Source organism: Balaenoptera acutorostrata, chromosome X (genome assembly GCF_949987535.1).
Source record: "Balaenoptera acutorostrata chromosome X, mBalAcu1.1, whole genome shotgun sequence".
NCBI classification, from domain to species: Eukaryota; Metazoa; Chordata; class Mammalia; order Artiodactyla; family Balaenopteridae; genus Balaenoptera; species Balaenoptera acutorostrata.
The window spans coordinates 14344811-14366440 of record NC_080085.1 but is presented as its reverse complement, the minus strand read 5'-3'; positions in this window follow the sequence as shown (position 1 = coordinate 14366440).

The following is a 21630-nucleotide window of genomic DNA, read 5'->3' as shown; positions in this document are numbered from 1 at the left end:
TATCATCCACTTCCTTAAAATCAGAAATACTTAGGTACACGCACATACCTTCCTTCATCTCTCCTGCTGAGAGAAGCAGTGTCCCCAGGGAAATGAGTGGCGTGGCCCATTCTAGGTACCTCCTTCCTTCTCATTAGCCAGGTCTCTGCCTGGCTAGGATCAAAGTTCAGGCGCCTGGGACAGGAGAGGGATGAGCGTATTGATCACTTAGTCCTTCTCTACATGTTTACTTACTGAGCTTGGAGCTACTACAGAGCATCTGAGTAAAGGCCTTACCTGGACTACACTGATTTCAGAGTATGTTGGGAGCCTCTCTTATGCGTGTGGGGGGGAAGATGTAAGAGACATACATACAGATACACACAGGCACAAACACACACATGTGTACATACACACACATACGCATGCTGGTGACTTGGTTGTATCAGTTAGCTTTTGCTACATAACAAAACACCCCAAAACTTAGTGGCTTAAAACAACCACCATTTATACAGATCATGATTCTGGGGTTTGTGCAGGTAGTTCTTTCGGTCTGGGCTGAGATTTCTCACTTGCCTGCAGCCAACTAGACAACCTGGGAGTTACCTAGAGGCTGGGTGATCTAGGACAGCCACACTCACGTGTCTAGTATTTGGAAGCTACTGGCTGGGGCAACAGGGGCAACCACATGTCTCTCGCCATCTGGCAGGCAATCTTGGGTCTCAGGGTCCCGGGAGCCACAAGAGAGAAAGCCCCAAAGCACAAGCACGTTTTAAACCTCGGCTTGCTTCCTGTTTGCTAATTTCTCATTGGCCAGAGCAGGCCACATGGCCAGTCTAGACTCAAGGGAAGCAAAAATAGATTCTACCTCTTGATGCAAAGAGCTGCCATGTCAGGGGCAGGGGAAGTACTGGGGGCTATCATTTATATAATCTACCACACCTGTTTGTTTCTGTTTGGTTTTTTAATTCTCTTCTCATTTCAGATCTGTGGGTTGTCATTCTTCTCACTTGCTGGAGAATGTGTTTTGTTCAACAGCTGTTCTAGCAGCTAGAGAATATAATTTATTTTGAGATGAGCCATTTTGCCCTGAGAAAAATTAAACGCTAGCTCTTTCTCTTGAAGAGAAAATTCTCTGTTGCCCTAATCAGCTATTGACTGCTATGGAGACGCCCCCAGGGTCTGGTTACAAGCCAAATATAAGAAGCCATGCCAGAGAACCTGTTGACAGGGTGGATTTGGCTCCCGGGTCACGGTGGGCCTGAAGGAAAGAAAAATGGCAGTGCCAAAGCCATGAAAGAGGAGAGGGGGAGAGGGAGGAAGAAAGTGAGAGGAGAGGAAGCACTCAGTTAACAGAACTGGCATTGGTGTCACCCTGAAGGAACACCCAAGCACACACCGCTTAACACCTCAGGGGGAATTTGTAGCCCGGAGACCTTAGCTGCATCTTTTTAAGGGTTGATTCAACTACATCTGAGGTAAAGGTTGACTAATCACAGTGGAGGGAAGATGCTCTGTGTTCAATTACATACTGTCACAGGCAGTCAACACTGTTGGGGTCTGAGAGGGAGGAGGGCAGAGAAAAGCTTGTTGGGTAACAGAGGTAGGTGGGGAAGGGCACATCTGGCATGGGAGGATTTTCCAGGGAAAGAGAGAGATTTGAGACTTGAGTCTCAGCTCCCCACTGTGAGACAAACATGAGGGGGGAGGAACAGGGCCCTTCAGCTCACTCTCCTCCTGCTTTACTCAGCTCCTGAAACACAGTTTAACTTGGCATCAGCCAGCTGCTCAAGAACTAGCAAATAACCCTCTTGCCCAAAGCATGGTGTGAGCGCACACACACAGGGCAGAGGTGGGGTAGGCCAGAGTAGCCTAAAGAATGTTGTTCTTCCCTCAAAGCATGGGTGGAACAGTCCCCCAGGTAGCCCTTTCGGGGATTTGAGAGCTTGCTCTTTGGGATGAAGGTTGCCAGTTGCCCATTACAGTCTCACTTTCCCCTTCTTACCGGGCACACAGCTTGACTACATTTCCCAGTCTCCCTTGCTATAAGGCTTGATCATGTGATTGAATTCTGGCCAGTAGGATGTGAGAGGAAGCAATGCCACCTCCAGAACTGGGATTTAAGACAGTAGACATGTCTCCTCTGTGTTATCTTTCTCCCTCCCACCACTGGGAACTCCCCGCAATCTAGCTTCAACCACACAGATAACAACAATACCCCAGGGGATAGCAGAGCCACACAACAGAAGGAACTCGGGTTTCTGACTGACTGGGGAACAGAGCTGCTTCACTTAGCTGAACCATGCCCCTCTGAATTGTTATCTGAAAGACAAATAAACCTCTTGGTTCTGTAGGCTGCTGTGTTGTTAAGTCTCTTTGTTACAACAACTTAGCCTTTTACCCTAACTAATATTTTCATTCATTCAACCTCAATCTTGTAGGGCCCCTTTGGGAGATTCTCCTCTGGTCTTGAGGTCACCATGAGGCCAGTCTTAAACACTAATGAATAAAAAAAAAATCAAAATATATATGCAACTCTGAAAAGACTGTAGAATGATGGCTGCTTTCCCTGAAAAATTTTTTTTGGGGGGGGTGGTGTATGTGCAGCGGATGTGATGACATTGCACATGACTCAGCCAAATTGCTTCAGAACAGCTTTTTTTCTCCCCAAAGTTTATTCCCTATGGCAACTATCATCCTCTGTGTGTATGTCTCTCATTCTTTCTCTTGCTCTTATGCTACACACACACACAAACCCCCCTACTACTCTCAGGCCTGTCTTTCCCTTTTGCTCTTTGCTCTTCTTCTGCAGCCTCCCCCTTCTTCTAGTCTTAGCTCTCTTGTATCCCCCTCCCCCATTTGTGTCCCTATCGTCTATCCACGTCACAAAAAACAAAAGATCATCCTGAGCATCAACCCTTATTAGGAGGCAGAAAAATCAGTGAAATAGAAACAATTTTCATGTTTTTGAAGTCAGGAGGAATAGAAAGAATTTAATATTTGTCTCTGTCCTGCCTAGGGAGACAGATTCTAACTGAGCAGCTACTATGTACTCACAAGACAGATATAGAACCATCTGGAAGGAATCCTGAAGAGCAACCAATGAGAAAACCAAAGTTCAGAAAATTACTTGCCTGGAACTTATTAATGGAAGAACCAAGAATGGACCCTGGTCTGTGAACCACTCGTGCTCAACTTCTAGCCCCATGCTCCCTCCTGCCCTTACCCCGACTCCCTGCTCGGAAACTTGGAGGGAAGTACCCAAGGCCCCTCCACAGAATGCTTGCTGGAGCTTCATTCCACTAGACCCACCAGAGGGGCAGGAAGCAGGCCAGACAGAGGGCTGGGGAAACAAGCCAGCCACAGAGGCGGCCAGAGCAAAGGCTGCACCCCCACCCTGTGAGCCAACAATTTCACTCCTAGATGTTTACTCAAGAGAAATGACAATACATGCCTGTAAGAACACTTGTCCGGGAATGTTCATGGTTGCTTATTCATAATAGATAAAAACAGGAAATAATGCAAATATCCAACATGATGAGAACTGGTAAATAAATTATGGTATAGTCATACAAAGGAACATGATCCAGCAATAAAAAAAGAATGAACTGGCCATATCACTGTTCTAAAGGCCAGCTATTACAAGATGGCATGGAACAAAGTAAGACAAATATGGTAGTCAGTTTTCAAGATGGCTCCCAATGAAACTGCCTCCTGGTATTACACTGTACATAGTTCCCTCCTGTGTTGTACCAGACTAGAGTTGTTCTGTACGAACAACAGAATACTGCACGAATGATGGTATGTCACTTCCAAGATTAGGTTATAAAAATCTATGGCTTCCTGTTGGCCTGTCACTTGACCTGGGAGAAATCGTGCTATGAGCAGCCCAAAGGAGAGTCCCACATAGCAAAGAACTGAAGCCTCATGCCAACAGTCATGTGAGTGAGCTTGGAAGCAAATCCTCAAGAGAGACATTCATGAGAGACACTCATGAGACACCCTGAGTTGAAACCACTAGCTCCTCCTCAATTTCTGACCTCCAGAAAATGTGTTGAATAGTAAATGCTGTTTTACATCTATTTTTAAAAAAGGAATGAACTGCTGATACACACAACATGGATGATCTCAAAAGCATTGTATTGAGTGAAAAAAGCAAGGCACAGAAGAACACACACTGTATGACTTCACTTGTGTGAAGTTCCAGAAGAAGTAAGACTAATATATGATGACAGAAATCCCAGCAATGACTGCCTCTGCTGGGGGGTGGGGACTGACTGTAAAGGGGCACAAGGGAACATTCCACGGTGATTGAAATGCTCTGTACCTTGATTTGTGAGGTTAGGGTTGCCTGTGTACATTTGTCAAAGCTCATTGAACAGTACACTGAAGAACTGTGTATTTCACTACATGTAAATTATACCTCAAACACACACACACGCATGCACGCACACGTGCCAGTATTAGGAGAAAAAAGACGATTAAAGGGAAATGGATACACTAAATTTGTAGCTGTTGTTTCTTTGCCACAAAATGCACAAAGCAGATCTTTCCCAAACTCATTCTTCACTCATATCTCTTGGCTTCATCTAGCCTTCACCTTCATTCCATCTCTGATAACTAGCAAAAGCTCTTCCCCCACCCATCAAAACCATCATGCCAAATCAGTTGGATGCAAATGTGCATCTTCACCTGGGACAGATTGAAATGGGCACCCTAGGCTCATCCCTGGGTTGTGTGCTTCTGGGTCAGGCTGTGGTTGAAAAAGACAAGAGCAGGGAGATAATGCAAGCTCTTTACCAAGTCCTAGAGCTCCAACCCACTGGGGAACTGTGGGAGAGAGTAAGGGATGATCCCACCCAAATGATGAGGAAGCTGGGGCATTTATACACCAACTCCCATCAGTCCCTGGCTGAAGGCTGTTCATAGGGGTGCTAATTCTCCAGAACCTCTGCTCTACTATGTGCACAGGCAAGGTGGGATCTGGCAGACAGAGAAAGCCCTCAAGCAAAGAAATGCATAAGTTGGCAGCTGGAATTCAGATCCATACGGACAGAAATGGTAAGGCATGAAGGGTTAAGGGTATGGCATTATAACTGTCTGCTATAAGATGGAAACATAGAGCACCAGTAGTGTTCCCTGATTGGGTCTGGGGTCTTAATCCAGGCCCCTGTACTGGTTAGTTTTTGCTGTGTAACAAACCACCCCAAACCAAGGTGGCTTAAAACAATAAATATTTTGTTTAACTCACAATTCTGTGGGTTGATCAGGTAATTCTGATCTGGGCCAGCTCAGCTGATTTCTGCTTGGCCCTCTCATATGTCTGTAGATGTGAGTTAAATGAATGGTTGTTTTAAGCCACTCAATTTGGGGATGGTCACATGGCAAAAGCTAACTGATACACGGGCTGAAAGAGCGCTGTTAGATTATTAGGTGGTCGGGTAAAGCCTCACTGAGAGGGCCCATTTAAGCTGAGCCTTAAAAGATGCCAGGGAGATGGGAATGCTAAGAGGGGGCAGAGGGGTCAAGGCACAGAGGACAGCAAATGCAAAGGCTGTGGCAGGAAAGACTTGGTGTTTTGAGGGAATTGAAGGAAGATGAAGAAATGCCACCAGGGCTGAAGGGCAGAGAGAGAGAGAAAAGATTAAGGCGCTCGGGGAAAACCTATTCCTACTCTAACTCATGAGAGGAAAGGAGTCATAAAAATATGCTCTTTATTAATATCCTTGATTAATAGAGCCTTATTCAAAAATATATTCTGAATACAGAGCCTTTTGATTATATAATTGAGGATACGCTAAGAAAAATTATTCATGTTCTTTCTCCAGTCTTCTTGTGCTGTTCCCGCCCTCCACCCTTCTCTTCTCCCTAGGCTCGCAGCTACAGGAGGAGGGAGCTGGGGTGGGAGCAGATTGAATATTCCTGAAAACGAAGACAAAACGAGACCCCGTCGACTAAACAAAAGAGTTCACTAGAACAAGCCATTGGTGTGAGGTGGCCACTCAGAGACTTGGCCACGTGGCCCGCTGGATTCTGGAAAACTGGCTTCCGGCTTCAGCACTCTGAAAACTTCCAGCTCTGCCCTCTCTGTGCGTTAGTCTTCTCAGAAAAAAATAGCCCGGTGAAGCCCAAGGCCCTGGTGAAATGAGGTTTTATGGGACCCTGGAGCTTCATGGGGTTGTGTGTGGGCGTGCAGATGAGTACGCAGAAATTAATTAATCTCAGATGCCAGAAAAGTATTAAAATAGAAAGGGAGTGAGAGACTTTGGAGGTTGAAGAAGAGAAAAGGAGGGGGAAGGTGTTCACTGGGTCGTCTTGAATTGCACCAGATTTTAGTCCAACAATAAACTAGTCCTCTGATTTTGACATCTAATGCTTGGGCAAGAATGTGTTTGAACAGGAGAATGCATGTGGAGATAGACCAGAGTTGAAACCCTTGTCTCAACAATCAACTGAATTCACCAGGCAAATCCCTAAATAAGCTTTGTTTAGTTTAGTTTTGTTTTCGTAAAGGAAGGAAGGAAACTCTACCACATCTGGCACAGAAGCAGACTTCCTGGTAAAAGTAGGGGCAGATATGGAAAGAAAACTAAAAAAATACATCATGCCTGAGGCACTAATTGAGAGACCAAGGAATTAGACCTGCTTCTGCTATTAACTAACTGTGTAAGATGGAGAAAAACACATCATCTTTCTGTGCTCCAGTTTCCTCTTATGAGGACGTGACTGGATGGCAGATGGCAAAACGTTAGCACGCATGACACCAAGAGCTCTGTCCAGGCCACCAAGAGACATCAACCATCAGTCGGCACAATCTTTCCTGTAACACCTAGACATGTTCTCAGAATCCATCTCAACACAGGGCTTCCAGTGACCACTACCAAATTAACAAAATTGGCTCTCAAAATTAAACCTATCCGCTTTTCTGAACTAGACCACTGCTTCTAGTGGTCTAGAACCAGTGGAGGCTGGTTCTAGACCACTAGAACCAGCACTCTCCTGGGAGGCTGTGAGGTTGCTGAAAAATGTCTGTTAAGTCATACGCTCACCAAGCCTTGTCTCTAGGATCAGTGAAGTGCTATCTTATCAGTGCCTTCATTCCCAAAAGGGAATGGGAATATCTGGCCAAGAGCATTTCAAACTCCTCTTCTGCTCTGGGACTTTCTATTCTGAGGCTGAATTTCTCTCTCTCCTCTACCCACTTCCCTTCTACTTCCTTCCCCCTGACCCAAGATCTTCTAACAGTAACATGGTTTCATTTGGTCGGGAAGGAATCTCCCAACCCTGGTGATAGACGAAAGAGCCAGGCAGCAGATGACAGCAGGTGAGTGACAGTAATCATCACTGCTTTGTCCTTGTGATGAGCTGTGACCAACTTGAGGGGCATCTGCCCAAACTGCCTCCTGACTTCACCCTCGTATTTCAGGTCATCTGGCCGGGGTCCTTCTTTCCATATCATTTCCCAGACTTTCGTAGACATTTAATATCATCCCACATTCAAGTTTAGTTTCTCCCTCAACATTCTGGGGTGGAAAGCTAAGACCCAAGGCAGTATGGAGAATAAGCTTGGGCACCATCGCTTACTAGTTGAATGACCTTCAATAGCTTTCTTCATCTCTTCGAGCCTCAGTTCCCTCATCTATAAAGTGGGATAGTTGTGGTGATGAAATAAGACAATGTATGTAAATCACCTAGTACAGTGCAGAGCCTGCCACCTAGTAGGTATTCAATAAACGATCATAATAACAATGATAGGTAAGTTTATTGGACACTTCCTATGATGTCAGGTATTCTGTAAAGCATGTTACAGAGAACCTGTTTAACCAAATATATTTCCCTTTGGCCACAGGTTACAACAGTAGCCACAATTCTTTGCAGTTTCTGTATCTCCACTTCTGGATTCCAGGTATTGGCCAATATAACATGACAGAAACTATACTGTGTGAGTTCTGAGCCTAGGCCTCAGACTTTACGGACATCTGCTGTTGCTCTTGGGACTCAGCCCAGCTGCCGTGTAAACAAACCTGGCCTGGTCTACTGGAGGGTGACCCACAAATGGAGTAAAGCCATGCCTTCCTAGCTAGAGCCATCCTAGACCAACCAGCCCCCAGCCACCACAGCAGCTGACCTCATCTGCACGAGTCAGCTGACCAGGCAAGCCTGACTGAGATCAGCAGAACTGCCTAGCAGATCCCAGCCCACATTGCTGCCCCGCAGAATTATGAACTAAATAAAGGATGGTGGTTTTAAACCACTATGTTTTGTGATGACTTGTAATGCAAGCCATTTTCTTCTTGAGTACATAGCTAGACTATATTTCCCATACTCTTTTGCTCCTAGATTACCCATGTGACTACTTCACCCCCATGAAATGGGAGGAGAAAGTGGCATGTGTCACTTTCATGCCAAAGCAGTTTAGGAGCTGGTGTGTCTTCTCACTTCTTTTTCCTTTGTCTATTGAATGGATGCACAGGCTCCAGCAAAGGGCTCCAAGGCCTTAGGGGATGTGAAGCCACAATACAGTAGGAACCTGGGTCCCTGAAACACCACATGGAGGAGAGCCACCCACCGACTGAAAATATACATTTGGACTTTACACGATCAAGTAATAAACAACAATTGGGTTAAGCCACTGAAGTATGAGGAGGTCTCTGTTATGGCAATTAGTGTTATCTTAACTAGCACAGGGATTATATATTTAACTTATTCCCATTTACCAATAAAGAAACTGAGTAAAGAGAAAATAAGCTAGTACGAATCTGAACATAAACCTAGGCTGTCTGACTCATAGCAAATCCACATACTAGCTTCCCAAGGTTGCTGTCATAGTCAAACTTACTAATAGTCCTTGAGGCTTTCATTTATGAGTTACTGGGTAGAGATGCAACAATACAAGCCTTTGCCATTTCTTGCCCTTCCCCCATTCCCCAAACTCCACAGCCTTTGACGCTGGTGTGGAGGGAGGAATTCATATTCGTGTCCCTCTCTTTTTTTTAAAATTAATTAATTTATTTATATTTGGCTGTGTTGGGTCTTCGCTGCTACGCGCGGGCTTTCTCTAGTTGCAGCGAGGGGGGCCGCTTTTCCCTGCAGTGCGCAGGCTTCTCATTGTGGTGGCTTCTCTTGTTGCGGAGCACGGGCTCTAGGCGTGCGGGCTTCCATAGTTGTGGCGCATGGGCTCAGTCGTTGTGGCTCACGGGCTCCAGAGCGCAGGCTCAGTAGTTGTGGCGCACGGGCTTAGTTGCTCTGCGGCATGTGGGATCTTCCCAGACCAGGGCTTGAACCCGTGTCCCCCGCACCAGCAGGTGGACTCCCAACCACTGTGCCACCAGGGAAGTCCCTCCCCATCTCTTCAGACTCCAGCTGCCCTGTCTGTCATAGTCGGAGAGAACAGCCTAAAGACCCTGCACGTACAGAACTTCTCACTAATGAGGGAGCTGCCTGCATGCACAGCTTTCTGCAGAGCTCTGCGTCTACCACAAGGGGCATGCGCCTGTGCATCTCAGAGCTCTCCCCTGCTCCCCACGCCTCTCCCTTCATTGACACCACAGCCTCTCCCCATATTTCAAGGATCAATGCAGTGGAAGGGACAACAGAATGTTTGTTTCCTGCACTTTCATTCAACAGCTACTCACTGAACACCTACTACGTGCCATGTATTGTGCTGGGCCCTGGCCATACAGTGAAAAACACCTGTAGAATCCCTGCCCTCCCCAAGCTTATATCTGATGGGAAAAGGAAAAGCAGTAGATGGGCCACTGACCGAGGTGTGAATCTGCTTAGAGGTCAGTGACCACACAGAACAGATGAGTGGTGGTGTGCACGGTGATTATTTTGCCAACACCTAGGGCAGCAGTTCTTCACGGTATCTTGTATGAGAATCATCCAGAGAGGCTTGAATTTAAATAGCCCACCATACAGCCCGATCCTCAGAGATTCTGATCTGGGAGCTGAGGAGTACGGACTCAGGAAATCTGCACTTTTAACAAATTCACTGGGAGATTCTAATTCATACTGCCCTTTGAGAAACTCTAGTCTGCGGTAGGGGTGGCATTTCCACAGAACTTTGTAGATGTGATACCGGAACTCATGGGCAGCTCTAGGCCAGGCCTTTGAAGCCAAAGGCTGGGGGCACTGGGTAGCAACGTGCCCAGTGGTGCCCAGAACTGCTAGCAAGTCAGCACCACAGAACGCCCAGAAGAACGGAGAACAAAGACTCTAACTAAATCCATTGAGTCCCCATGAAAAGATGGAGAGAAAGGGCAACTGTCATCAGTGAGGTGACAAATAACACGCTGAATGTGAGTCCTTTGCTTGAATTAAGTAAGCAGAAGCCTTTCAGGGAAGCAGCTTGTGGGAACACATTAAAATAGCATAACAAACTGCAGCACTTTCTGGGAAACTCAGATTTTTCTTACTTTAAATCAAATCTTCAGGGAAGAATTCATACCCCAAACAAGCAGCACTGAATTGTTTCAAGAAGAGGCGCCAGTTATAGCTGTATCCCCAGCCAAGGCTCAGCTCTGGGAGCAGACCACTGCCCTTTAATAAGAGATTTGGCTCCTGAGAACACAACAAGGATGAGAGGGTAGAAATTATAGGAAGGCAGAGTTCAGCTTGCTGTGAGCAAGAACTTTCGAATAATGTAAAAATGGAACAGGTTGCCTTTTGGGGCAGCAAACTGTTATTTGAAGAATTCAAGCCAAGCCTAGATGTACTGCTGTATATTTACCAAGCTTTGTTTGTATCTAGAGATACAAAAAACAAGATTAAGACACTGTCCTTGGCCTCAATGGAATCATATTCTAGTGGGACAAACAGACAAAGAAGCCCACGACTCTAATATGGTACAATGAGGCCATGACTCTAGTGTCCCTGGACACTACAAGAGTGCAGGAGGGGAGGTTCTGGCTCAGATGGAAAGGTAGGGGAAGGCTTCCTAAAGGCAGTGACATGAGATGTGAATGCTAAGCCACTCAGAGAAAAAGAGGGAATGGCTTACTGGGCAGATGTAATAGCACAGGTGAGGGCCCAGACACATGACCCAGGCATTATGGGGAAGAGAAAAGGCAGGAAGGTCAGCAGGATGCAGTGTAGGGTACCAGAGGAAGGAGGTGGGACAAATAGCTAGAAAGGCAGGCACAGATCAGCTCATAAGGAATTTACTGGGCTAAGGTGAGAGGTTAATTAATCTCGATAATGGTGAGGAGCCATTGAAGGTTGACCTAGGTGACTTCTGGAGCCCTTTTCAATAAAAAATTTCCTTGAGTCTAGAAAACCATTTGCTTCTTCCCAAATTACTTTATAAATTAGTAATATGTATGTAAAATCAATGCAATTTTAGTCACAATCCAGCATTTATAGGATCTTCTTATGTGAATGAGGTGGTATTATAGATCAGGAGAGAAAGCAGACACTTTTAATAAATAGTATTGGGACAACTGGCTAGCCATAAGGAAAAAGATCAAATGAGATCCATACCTCACACTATCCACAAGCATAAACTCCAAATGGATCAGGTATCTAAATGTTAAAAAAAAAAAAAAAAGCCACAACCGTACTGGAAGAAAATATAAGTGACTGCCTCTAAAATCTGGGTGTAGGGAAAGGCTTCTTAACGATGCCTCAAAATCCAGAGGCAGTAAAAGAAAAGGTTGACAAATGTGATTACTTAAAAACAAAATTTTGCACGGCCAAAAACACTATAAACAAAGTCAAAAGACAACTGACAAATGGAGAGAAAAATTCTTAAAGGTATCATAGAAAAAGCATTACTATTCCTAATATATAAAAACTCTTGAAAATGGGAGGATAAGGGGCTGGGGGAAGGGACTAATGAGGAGTTAATGCTTAATGGTTATAGAGTTTCTGTTTGGGATGATGGAAAAGTTCTGGAAATAGATATTGGTGATGGCTGCAGAACAATATGAATGTACTTAATGTCAATCAATTGTACACTTAAAAATGGATAAAATGGCAAGTGCTGTGTTGTATATATATATATTTAAATATAAGTATATATATAAATACATACATACATACACACACACACACACAGATATATATAATACCACCATTAACATTTTTTAATCACTGAAAAAAAAATTGAAGGAAAAAGGACAAAAAACCTGATGGAAAAATCAGAAAAATACATGAACAGGCAATTCACAAAGAAGTTATAAAAATGGCCCTTAAACATAAGAAAAAGGTTCAAACTCATTCATAGAGAAATACAAAATTCAGCAATACTAAGATATGATCTCTCACCTATCAGATTGGTAAAACTTTAAAAGTATGACAACAAATTATACAGACGTGGCTGTGAGGAAACAGGCACTCTCATACATTATTAGTGGGACTGCAAACTGGTACAACACTTCTGGAGGGAAGTTTAGCAGTATGTACCAAATTATATATGCAAGTTTGCTTTTGACCCAGCAATATCTCTTCTGGAAAAAAAATCCCAAAATACAAGAATACATATGCATAAGATTATTTGTAATTACAAAATACTGGAATCTACCTAAATGCTGATACATGGGAGAGTGGTTGAATAAATAAATGAGGCATCTACACAATGGAGTACTATATGCAGATGTAAAAAATAGAATGAGGAAGGTATCTGTGAACTTATATGGAATGAATTCCGAGACGTAATGGTAAGTGGGGAAAAAAAAGCACAGTGCAAAAGAGTACCCACAGTACGCTCCCCTTCATGTGAGAAAGAAGAGGAATAAGAAAATACACGTGCATCTGCTCAGCTGTGCAGAAGAAATAGAGAAAGAATAAACTAGAAACTGAGGATATTGGGTAACTATAGGGGATGAGTGGGAACAAAGTGGGAAAAATGGGGCAATGGGAACAGCGTAGTAGAGATGAGAGGGAAGTGACATTTTTATGAGCATACATATTTGTTTAGTTCTGGCTTTTAGAACTTTGTTAATGCTTTGATTACTGTAAAAAAAATGATTAAAACCAGGCTGTGAAGAGAGCTCAAGATGGTATGCAACCAGCAACAAACGAGTCTAAGTTGTTACAAGTGAACAATATAACCACACTGAAGGGAAAATAACTAACCTACATAAAATTTTTAAACAGTAGTTTGATTATATACCTTAAGGTTAAAGACATAAAGAACTGTATATTATTCTCTAGTTAGTAAATTGTTTTTCATGGGGGTTTAGTTTAGCAATTCTGAAACTACTTTTATGTGTGTACTAGGACTGAGCAAGTACATAAATTTATCATGGATAATGAGAAACAGGTTTCTCACTGTTGAGGAAAGGAATTACAAATAAGAACAAGAGGAAAGCTAGAACGAACTCTGTAGTGTTGGACTGGAGGAAATATCAACATGTTTTTTAATACACGTACATAATGAGATGCAGAGAAATGCACATAGGTGTGTGGTACACGTGTGGGCACGCGTGCATATATTCCCTACCTCCATTTACTGAGAGCACAAGGAATTAATGACGCCCCAGAAGCAACAAGCATACCTAAGCCCCACATCTTGGTTTCTAAATACCATTTTCCAATAAAAGGAACCAGAGCTCCCTAGAGAAATGGTGATTTCAGAGCTGGGGCAGGGAAAATATAAGGTAAGCCTGGCATACCTGGTGCTGCCAGAAAGTAAGGAAGGGCTCAGAAAATGATGGGGCATGTTGAAAGGACATGGAACCAAATCAAAGGAACTTCCAGTGGTCAAATCTGGGACAATTTGACCAATAAAATAATGACAGTAATGGATTATAACCTACACGAAAAAATATCTATACTGATATAAATAAATACATAAATAAATAAGTAAAATAGCAGCTCCGCCTTGCAGTAGAACTCCGATCAACAAATGTAGAAGAAATGTTGGAAACTGAAAAACACTACTTGGCAAAGACCACAGTAATACTTGTTGCCGGTAAGAATCATTGACGGATACTATTATGGACTGACCTGTGTTCCCTCAAAATTCCTATGTTGAAGCCCTAACCCCAATGTGACTGTATTTGGAGACAGGGCCTTTAAGGAGGTAATTAAGGTTAAATGAGGTCATAAGAATGGCGCCCTAATCCAATATAACTGGTATCCTTACAAGAAGAGAAAGAGACACTTGGGATGCACACACAGAGAGAAAAGGCCATGTGAGGACACAGTGAGAAGGCGGCCATCTGCAAGCCAAGGAGAGAGGCCTCGAGAGAAACCAATCTTGCTGGCACCTTGATCTTGAACCTCCAGCTTCTAGGACTGTGAGAAAATACATTTCTGTTGTTTAAGCCACTCAGTCTGTGGTATTTTGTTATGGCAGCCCTAGCAGACTAACTTGGATGATAAAATTAGTGTGCAGAAGTATGATGAGAAGCAAGATATTTACATCATCTCAATGTCTCTCCTCACATGACACTTTTTAACTACAAGGGTTAAAACAGTAACTTTACAGTGGAGAAACCCTGCAGACCCCACCTTAATCAGGTGATCAAGGTTAACATCACTAGTAATGAGACACTGACATCATGAATCCCTGATACAACAGACACAACATCATTTCCGTTGAATTCTTGCCTAAAATGCATAACCTCAATTTTTAAAAAAATGAAAAAACATTAGACACATCCAAATTGAAGGACATTCTACAAAGTAACTGACTAGTACTCTTCAAAAGTGCAAAAGTCATGAAAGACATGGAAAAACTGAGGAACTGACACAGATTGCAGAAGACTAAAGAGACAACTAAATGTTACGCAGGATCCTGGATTGGATCCTAGACCACAAAAAGACATCAGTGGGAAAACTGGCAAAATCCAAATAAAGCCTATAGACTAATTAATAGTATTTATCAATATCAATTTCCTGATTTCAATGGAACTTGCAACTATGGTTATGCAAGATGTTAACAGTAGGGGAAGCTGGGTTGAGGGTATATGGGAAATTCACACCGTTTTTGCAACTTCTCTGTTGAAAAAAAAATGCAATTTTTTGATAATCCTGAACAGGCTAGCGTTCAGCCTTAAATCTAAAATGATTTCAATGTAATTTTTTAAACACCTAATGTTAAATTAAACAAGAGTTCAGAATGTTACACTATGAGTCTGTTAACATAATCTTCTAAAATACACAGACACATATAAGCAATAAAATGCATTGTTCATAGATAGATACACATGTACCAAAAAAACATACAAACGCGAGCTAGGCAGTGGTTTGGTTCTCAATCTTGTCTGCACAGTGGAATCAACTTGGGAGCTTTAAAAGCTACTGATGCAGGCTATGTTAAAAGAAGGTAAGCTATAGTCCTTCCCTTTGTCACCTAGCACTCCCTAGTTTCAAGAAAGAAAACTAAGACCTGTCCATATCTACATTAAATAGGGGTTTCAAATATATACAATAACATGCTTAGGAATCTGGAAAATCATACTGAAGTAGCAAATAAGAATCACTCTGACTTGGGAAATTAAAACTAACTGATGCTTGAGTTCTCCCCTTCTTACCCTTCCCCCCTTTTCTGATTGTATCTGTCTGGTATGAGATCCAGGCACCAGGGGTTCCTAAAAGATTCCCAGGTGATCCCAAATGTGCATCCAGGGTTGAGAACCCCCGGGCCTGAAGGAGACATAAGAAATCTGTGTTGGTTGCCTGGAGGAGGGAGGGAGAAGCATGGAATTAGCAAGAGGAAACCAACTTTACTTCAAATCTGAAGGAAAAAATTACTAAATGTTAGGATTTGTAATTCTGGAAGGTGAGACCACAGGTATTTGTTACATTATTCTTACGTTTGTCTTTATTTCTTTAAATTTATAACATCTTTTAAAGAATAAAAATAAGCTTATTTGTGAATCCATAGGAGTGTCATTTTGATGAATGTAAGGTATAATCAAGAAACATTGTTGGTTTCATTTTATAGAGACAAAGGAACAAGGAAATAAACACAGGCTTCAGATTTGCAGCTCTTGAAGGCTCACTGGAAGTCCCATCAATAATTTTAGCATCTTCTCCAGACCTCTTGCCCATAGCTGAAACACATTAATCCTTGCTCTAGGGGTTCACCCTTAATAAATTTCTGGTCAATGCTGTAATTTAGTGGCTCAATAAAGTAGAAAAACAAGTGGTTCAATGGTAACAACAACAACTGCAATGTTGTTTATAAACAGAAATTATTTTTAAAAGCTAAGCACTTGCAATGTTTTAATAATCCTGAACAGGCTAGTATTCAGCCTGTCTGCAACAGCTTTGGCTGTATCAGTTGTGCCCAGACTGACTGGCTGGTTGCCATGATGCACAGCTGATAAATATTTGTAATTCCCACCTTAGTCTTGTTAATCTGTCTGTACTGATCTATTCGCCCTCTCTCATCTTGTTCTGCAGTGGGTCCAGTAGCCCACCACAACAAGAATGCCACTCTGCAGGCAGAGAACAGAGCAAGGCTGACAGTCTCTCAGAGGGGCTCGAGTCCATGATGGTTAGGAGGCTTTGTCTAATCAAGCATAGAGAAGGTACTCCAGCAAAAAGAACTTCAATTAATGTAAGGAAGGCTACTGGAGGGGAAAACTATTGATATATTCAGTGCTGGGAAAAGGGGGGACAAGAATGCTGAACAAAGGACAGAAAACGTGAGTTTTAGTCCCATTTCCACTACAGTGGCTATGACGTGTTCTGGGTTTTTTTTGCTTTGTTTTGTTTTTTGGCCGCACTGTGTGGCATGTGGGATCTTAGTTCCCTGACCAGGGATCGAACCCACGCCCCCTGCAGTGGGAGCGTGGAGTGTTAACCACGGGACCGCCAGGGAAGTCCCGACATGTTCTGTTTTTATTCCTCCTCTTGTTGTCATCCATCTTCCTTCTTCCTTCCTCTTTTAAAGATTTCACTCAACAAACATTTATTTATCCAAAAGGAAGTCTAAATGTTTTTGGAAATAGTTTGGCTTCTCTGACATTATCAACAATACATTGCCACTCGTAGGAGAAAACCTCTCCTCCATAATGAATGGGATAAAGGAAACTTCATGAAATGGTTGTTTTTCTAAATTATAACGTGTTTCTTTGGTGCTGTGCGCTCAGTAGGCTAATACTGCGCAAAACTTGCATTATCACACATTCATTAAGCTGACAGCCCCCTCTGCACCCGATTTTACCTGTTCAATGCCTGTATAATCATGTCGAGTGCTGGTTAATTTCTGATACATCTGTCTTTCCACCAAACCATGGGTCCCTCAAAGGCAAGAATCTTCTCTTACTCGTCTGTGTATCCACAGTGCCTGGACCCCAGTCAACACTGAAATTTTTTTTTAATTGGCTAGAATCAATACTAAGGAGTAAATTAGTATGTCACCTGTCGCTGGCTCACTTCTAGAGAAAATTCTTTGGCTCTGTTTCTAGGTCAGCGCCGTGGGGGCCGTGCTGTGCCTTCCCAGTCCTCCCTTCAGGATTGAAGTACTCACTCCCCCCGCTGACTGGAGTGCTGGCCGCCCAGCAACCTCCACTTGATGGAAGAGAGCCGCCTCAACAATGGCGTGCCCCTTACTGGGGGTCCATGCAGAGACATGAAGACCTGGGCCCTTGCCCTAACCCCAGACAACTCTGCAAAGGTCATCCCCCCTCCAGAGCTCCCCACAGGATCAACAGAGGCCTTTGTGGCGACTGCACTGTAGCGCAAGTTATCCCCTGCCTCATCTAGCAAGTTTCTCTTCTCTCCCAGGTGTTAATCCTAAGAGCACCCCTAACAAACTCTGCCGACTGATTTCTCTGTCAGAGTCGGCTTCGCGGGGAACGGGGCAGGCAATGCTCTCTAACCTCTGTTACAGATGTACCCTTCTCAGGCCTGAGCCATAAAACACTGAATACCTGTCGGAGCCCTGATCTACTTCTGGGCTGAGTCTTCACTAAAGAGGCCTGGCGGATACGGACACAGTGCCACAGTCTCACTCACAAGACACTACTCTGTTCTCCGGTCCCCCTCCTTCCCGCTCGGCTACAAACGTCTCCACATCCCTACTCGGAGGTCCTGTTATGATCCAAACAGATGAAAATTCCCTCTTTGGGTCCAAAGTAACTGTAAACTGAACACTGTGTAGTTGAAACCGAATCCCTTTACGGGAAGCGCCTGCTTGCAATATCTTTTCACAACTGAGCACAACCCAAGCTCAAATCCCAGCCTCACACAGCAAAACAGCTCGGCAGAGGCACCCCGGCACAGACCAGCTGCTCACCTGGCTTCATTCGCAAAGTTGCCGCAGCTCCGGTTTTCCACCACCTGGAGCTCCTCTTAGCTGGGGATGGCTTTTGGATTCCTACGGAGGAGGTGGCCACCGCTGGGCAGAGCTCAGCCTGGAGTTTTCCCAGACTAGCCCAGCCCCGATCCAACCAGAGATGAGAATCTTTGAGAGGACTAAGGACATGATGGGAACTACCAAACACAGATCTGACCTGCTGGTTTTGACTTGATCGCTAGGGCGGCTAAGTCCCTTCTCTCCTACCCTGCACCGGTCCACCATCTTGTCGCATCAGATGCCCGCGGCAGACACCGGACGTCAGTCACACAATCGGCTGGGCATCATTGTGCAGACGTCTCCTTCTTAGTCATGTAGGCCTTTTCACCTATTTTTCCCTCTGTCTGTGTAACATTCTCTCAAGCCCACAAAAAAAAAGAAAGCCTTCTCAGGAGGCTCTAACATTCCTCTTTCAACCATCCCCTTCCCCAGCAATACAGTTTTTTCTTTGTATTTGATAGAATCAAAATCAGATGCGTTGCCATCAGGATATGATAAACTGTACTCTTGGTGTTTCATCATAATAGCAGCTTTGGGACTAAAGCCAAACAGTGGCAATTTCTCCCCTTCAAAGAAAAACTGCTTTCTAAAACAACTACACCCCCCCCAAAAAAAATAAATAAATTCACAGTCTATTCCAAAATGCATATTCATAACACCAACATAATAATAAAACTCTGCAATATAAACGGAATCAAAGGTGATACAAAAAGAAAAAGAAAAATTGCTTTTAAGAATTAAACAACATTTTCCTTCCTCACACCATGCTCAGTAGACCCTTCCCCAATCCATGGTACACTATTTTAGGAGGAAGACCTTTTTGTAGAATATCTTGAATATTTCCATATTTCAAATCAATGCATTTGATGCCTTCAGCAAAAATAAATAAAGTGGAGGCTTTAGCAAATCATTTCAGAGTCACAGACCAGATAAAATGAAGGTGAAATCTGGCCTTAAAGAGGAATGTTTAAAAAAACACAAGTAGATGTGGAAGAAAGACGACACTGCCTTACTCCGCAAGCAGGGAGAATTGATCTGGAGTGGAGATTTGATGGACTTTAATCTTACCCCTGGTATTTGGGGGCCTTCCCGCACCCACACATTTTTGTCACTCAGTGTTTACAAAGAACTAGAGAAGCAGCAGCAATTCAGAGAAAGATTTTGTTTCAGGATGGAAACAAGTAATCAAGAAGTCACGTGGTCTATTATTATGCAACAAGAAGTAACCGACTTATAAGTAAGTGGTGAAAGAAATGACTTCGTAAACAAACCTTTTTTTCCTCCAAGAGGAAAAGAGGAAGAAGAGCTAGAGACAATTTCAGGGCTTCTTAGAAGGTGAGCTTTGAGGTTTGATTGTTTCTGCAGACCTCCAAAAGAGTGGGAAGCCCTTCTGAAGCTGTCATAAATATTGATTGTATAACTGCTTTAGATTTCCTCTGGGGTCCTTGAATAATTTTCTCAGATTGAGGTTTTGTCACGGCAGCGAGCCCACCAGGATGAAGTGATCGTTCCTTTTGCTCCATGTACTGCCATTAGTTTATTGAGACCTGTGTGCAACCAGTATCACTGTCAATCATCCTCATCTAATGGAGACAATAGTGACAGCGATAGTGACAGTGATGATGGAGATGAGAGTGATGAGGCGGTAGGGATGGGATGGTAACGGAAGCAGTGATGGTGATGTGGTGGTGGTGGGCTGCTGGTGTGTGGAGGAGGTGGTGATAATGGTGACACAGTAGAGGTGATGATGGTGTAAGTGTGATAGTGACAGTGACAGTGTGGTAGAGACAGTGGTGACGTTGATGCTGATGTGGTGACAGTAATGGTAGTGGAGATGATGGTGACAATGATGGTGGTGATGTTAATGGAGAGTATGATGGTGACGGTGATGTTGGTGGTAACAGTGATGATGGTGGTAGTGAAGGTAATGAGTTACTGATGGGAGTAGTGGTGGTGTGATAAATATAGAGATAAGACCAGTCTTTTGCAGAGATTATGTCCCTGTTCCAAAGGCTGCAAGATCCTAGGATTCATTTCTGAACTTCCTTACTGAGTCTTCCTAGTAATAGGTGGACTGATTTATTCTGTCATTCAAAAAGTATTAATTCAGCACCCACTATGTTCCAGGCACTGTTCAAGGTGCTGATGATACAGCAGTAAACAAAATAAACAAAACTCTGTGCTCTCAAAAAGTTGGTATTTTAGCTAACGAGACAAGCAATAAACCAAATAGATAAATAAAATATGTTATATATAGGGTGATGATAAGCCCTAAAGAGAAAAAGCAGGGAACATGACATAAGGAGTACAGGCAGGGCTGGGATATGTGTGTGTGTGTGTGTGTGTGTGAGTGTGTGTGTGTGTGTGTGTGTGTGTGTGTGTGTGTGTGTGTGTGTGTGTGTGAGACAGAGAGAGAGAGAGAGAAAGAATGATGGTTTGGATGATGGTTCAGCAAATATTCTCTCTCTTCCCCCCTCCCACTGTGGGCGGAGTATACTTCCCTAACTTATTAACGTTGGGCTTGGTCATGTGATTTCCTTTGACCAATAGAAGATTTGTGGAATGTGAAACGAGTTGAGATCATGAATTGGCTCTTGGACCCTGACGAGAGATCAGGAGAAGAACATGCCTTGGGAGCCACTGCCCCTTCATTATGGGCCTCAACACAAGCACACAAAGAGCAGATCTGAACCCCACTCCCTGCAGCCTACAGCAGAGCTGACAAGCCCATCCCAGAGCAATCAAGTCTCAGTCGAACCCAGGAGTATGGAAATAAGATCTCGTTGCAAGCCGCTGAGTTTAGGGGTAGCTTACTCTGTGGCCAGATTCCGGCAAGAGCTGACTAGCACAGAGCAGTCACAGTTTCAGATAAGGTGATCAGGGGAGGCCTCGCTGGAGAGACGACATCTGACAAAAGATCTGAATGAGGTGAAGCAACAAATAACGCCGGGAACCCGTGAAAGGTCGTTCCAGGCAGAGGGAACAGCAAGTGCGGACGGAAGCTCGGAGATGGAAACAGACATGACATGCTTGAGCAAGGAGGCCAGTATGTCTGGAACAAAGTACAAGAGGGGCAAAGTCACAGGAGAGGAATTTGGAGGAGTAACAGGAGTGCGAGGCAGAGTGCCTAGGGCCTGGAAGGTCATGATAAAAATACTGGGAAACCATCAGAGGGTTTTGGGAAGAAGGGTGCCTCAGTTTCACTTGTATTTTGAGAGGCTCTCTCTGGTTTGAGTGAGGGTGAGCCATCGGCTCTTGGGAGGTAAGAGCGGAAGGCAGGTGCTGAGACCCCAGGGAGAGATGCCCGGGGCTCGGATGGGGCACGGAGCCGGGATGAGTCACAGGGGTGACTTACTGTCTCCGACCAGCTTGATGGGAGGGCCCGGACTCTTCAT